Source organism: Diadema antillarum, unplaced genomic scaffold, assembly GCF_040938485.1.
Source record: "Diadema antillarum isolate AM-2024a unplaced genomic scaffold, OU_Dant_1.0 seq00001595_RagTag, whole genome shotgun sequence".
NCBI classification, from domain to species: Eukaryota; Metazoa; Echinodermata; class Echinoidea; order Diadematoida; family Diadematidae; genus Diadema; species Diadema antillarum.
In genome coordinates this window covers 131,432-134,747 of record NW_027272311.1, presented here as the reverse complement: position 1 = coordinate 134,747, position 3,316 = coordinate 131,432, and the positions used below count along the sequence as shown (strand labels likewise).

The 3,316-nt window shown below is 35.8% G+C and overlaps 1 non-coding gene across 1 annotated transcript; it reads left to right on the top strand.

Annotated features, from left to right (window-relative positions):
• Positions 1–1,755: 1,755 nt before the first annotated feature.
• Trnag-gcc (transfer RNA glycine (anticodon GCC)) lies at positions 1,756–1,826 on the top strand. Its single transcript has one exon. It is a non-coding gene; the product is annotated as a tRNA-Gly (tRNA).
• Positions 1,827–3,316: the final 1,490 nt, after the last annotated feature.

Below are 3,316 nucleotides of genomic sequence, written 5' to 3'. Positions count from 1 at the left end.
TTTGTAATTTAAATATAGAATTTATTTTGGTAGAGCCGCAAGTGCCCCATACAACATTGCAATAACTTATATATGGGAGAATTAAGGAATTATATAATAGAAATAAAGTTGAACGAGGAAGAAAGAACTTCAGCTTGGAAATTATCCCTATATTTCTAGAAATACACGTTGCAACATAATGTAAATGCTCATTCCAAGTCAAACTTTCATCTATATATACTCCTAGAAATTTTGAATTCATTTTCTTTTCTAATGGGATATCATCAATGTTAATATGTATCAACGTATCTTCATTATGAGAATGAAGTTTGAAATGAATAAAATGAGTCTTTTTTATATTCAAAGAAAGTTTATTAGACTTAAACCAATTTGATACTTTACTAATTTCAATATTTAAAATGTCATTTAAAATCTTAAGATCTTTATGAGAATAAAATATATTCGTATCATCAGCAAATAGAACAAAAGAGAGAAGAGAGGATGTATTTATGATATCATTAACATAAAGAAGGAATAATAATGGGCCTAAAATTGAGCCTTGAGGAACACCACATTTAATTAAAAGGGGGTCAGATTCACAACCATTAAAAATAACATATTGTCTTCTATTAGTTAGATAATCTTTAAGCCATAAAAGTGCTTGTCCTCGAATACCGTAATGACTAAGTTTGGTGAGTAAAATAGAATGATCAAGAGTATCGAATGCTTTACTCAAATCGCAAAATATACCTGCAACATGTTCTTTGTTTGCAAAAGCACTCGTGATTTTGTCATAAATTTGTATTAGTGCTAAATCAGTTGAATAATTTTTTCTGAAACCATATTGATTGGGAATAAGTAAATCATACTTATTAATAAATTTAAGAAGTCTATTATAAACAATTTTTTCTAAGATTTTGGATATACTAGGCAATAAAGAAATAGGACGATAATTGCTAATTTCATGAGGATCATCTTTTTTATGTACAGGATTAACTTTCGCTATTTTCAGCAGGTCAGGGAAAATACCTTGTGATAAAGAAAGATTAAATATATATAAGTTTTGTGTTGTTGAAATTGAAATTATTTATTCAAAACGGTATTTCATTGAATAACATCCAATGGCAGCTCGCAGGCTAATATGAAATATATGAAATATGAACAAAATAGGAAAAGATACAAAGAGAAAAGAATGCCAAAATTATCCATCTTGAATATTGCACATTGAAATTGACATTTACAACAAAAAGAAAAAAATACTGAAATTACGATTTTTAACACCACTTTTCTCATTATTAGAAATAATCATGGTTACTTAAACATATATGATTCTCCTAACAAATTCTCTTAAAATTCATCTTCATTATTTTTACGAAAATTTGCACACATTCGAGTACAAGCAAACAAAAACACCAAAGCTCCAACAAACTAACGGATACACAAATGCAAAACAAAAGAACAGGCAACACATTTGGATAAAGAAAAAGAATTGTAAAACATTAGAATATCATTTGTCATTCTCCTATACTATGATACGTAGTCATAGTAGACAGTCTCTAGGGTCATTCCATAAAGTATGAAGCGCCCCCTTTTGACAAGAAATGCTTAGGGAGATATGCCGAACGGTTTGAAATGCACGTATTGCAATAAACTGGGCGTGAGGGCAATGCTCTGTTAGTACGTTGTGTTGACTTGTCCTGCAGCTGTTTTTCAGTATCTCCCAGCAGAGTTCAAGAGGGATAAATCTCGGTGGTACTGTAATTGAAAGAAGTTTTAGCATCGGAGGTTCAGTGGTAGAATGCTCGCCTGCCACGCGGACGGCCCGGGTTCGATTCCCGGCCGATGCAACTTTCTTTTATTTAAATTTGATTTTCCTTGTGTAAACTTTTGAATATCAGCCATTTCTTTTCTTATTCTCTTATAGTGGTGAATCCAGAGGGGGGGGGGGGGGGGGTGCGTACAGGTGTTGAAACAAAATAAATAAAAAGACTAAAATAAAACGAGGGGGTGTGCCCCCCCCCCCCCCCCCCTTTAATTTTGTAAAGGCGCCTCCCCTTTACGGAATTCCTGGATCCGCCTCTGCTCTTATGCTCTTAATTTGATTTATCATTTTGTTTCATGACGTGACAGAAACACATGGGAAACATGTTAATAGAAGACTTGTGTTATCAGTGTCAAATGTTATCTATCATTGCATGTTTATTACCTTCATCTTGGTTTAATCAATTCGTATAATCATATCTTTTGGAAAAGCTAGCGCATTTTCGGTAAACCACTACCATCGTCATAATTGTGTACGAGAGAAAAGATCCCCAAATGATAGGACAATAGTATTAAGTAGCAGGTGATCAACTGGGTCGCGTCCGAAAACGAATCACTTGCGTGGTGTTTGTATTTAGATAAGTGACGGACATTTAATGTTTTTTGACGGCATTGTTTACGGATATCCCTTTTTGCTACACTGTAAACCTCTGTCACTCCCATCTGTTCTGATTTCACCCCATCTCGCCTATCCATGTCCCAGTGCAGGCGGAGCGTTTACAAAAGTCGGGGGGGGGGGGGGGGGGGGGGGCACTTCCGGGTTTCATGAGCTAACAAGCAAAAAACAAAAAACAAAAAAAGGTCCTCAGCTCATCTCTTCCTTACCATTTACGGTTTCTTCAGCTGACAAGCAAAAAAAAAAAGACAGTCCTCAGCTCATCTTTTTCCTTCCATTTCCGAGTTTCTTCAGCTGACAAGCTTTAAAAAAATGGTCTTCAGCGCAAAAACATAACCTAACCTTACCGCTCTCACACTTCAAAATCTCTATCTATTTCTATCTAGTGCCACTTACGTACTTCCGGGTTAAAAAAGAGGGGGGCCCAAAGTAATGACACCTTAGTATTCCTTTGTATGGTGCACATGGCATGGCAACCACACAGTATGTGTATTATCCACCATATTTCAATGGTTTGTCTTTTATAGTGGTATGTATATGCTAGTTCTAAATATGTCTTCCTCCATATCGATTGGTCCTCCCTGCAGAATTGTATCAGGCAATGTATATTGTAAACTTGTTAAATGGCTAACTCATCTTATGATCTTCTTCGTTGTTGTGAGTTGGATAACATTGTGACCCTGATGAGGCATTGCATGTTCTCCAGTTGACCTCCAGTTGACATGTAATACTTGAGATCATCTTATAGCACTTTACAGGATCTCATCTCGACAGTATGGAGGTGAGAGCTGTCCTAGCAATGCTGACAATTAGGGTGATCTTTACCAGGTTTACAGGTCGCGGTCCTTGCCTTGGCCTAAGAGGGCGGGACTATTCACTGTCTCAATCTCTATATTCCAT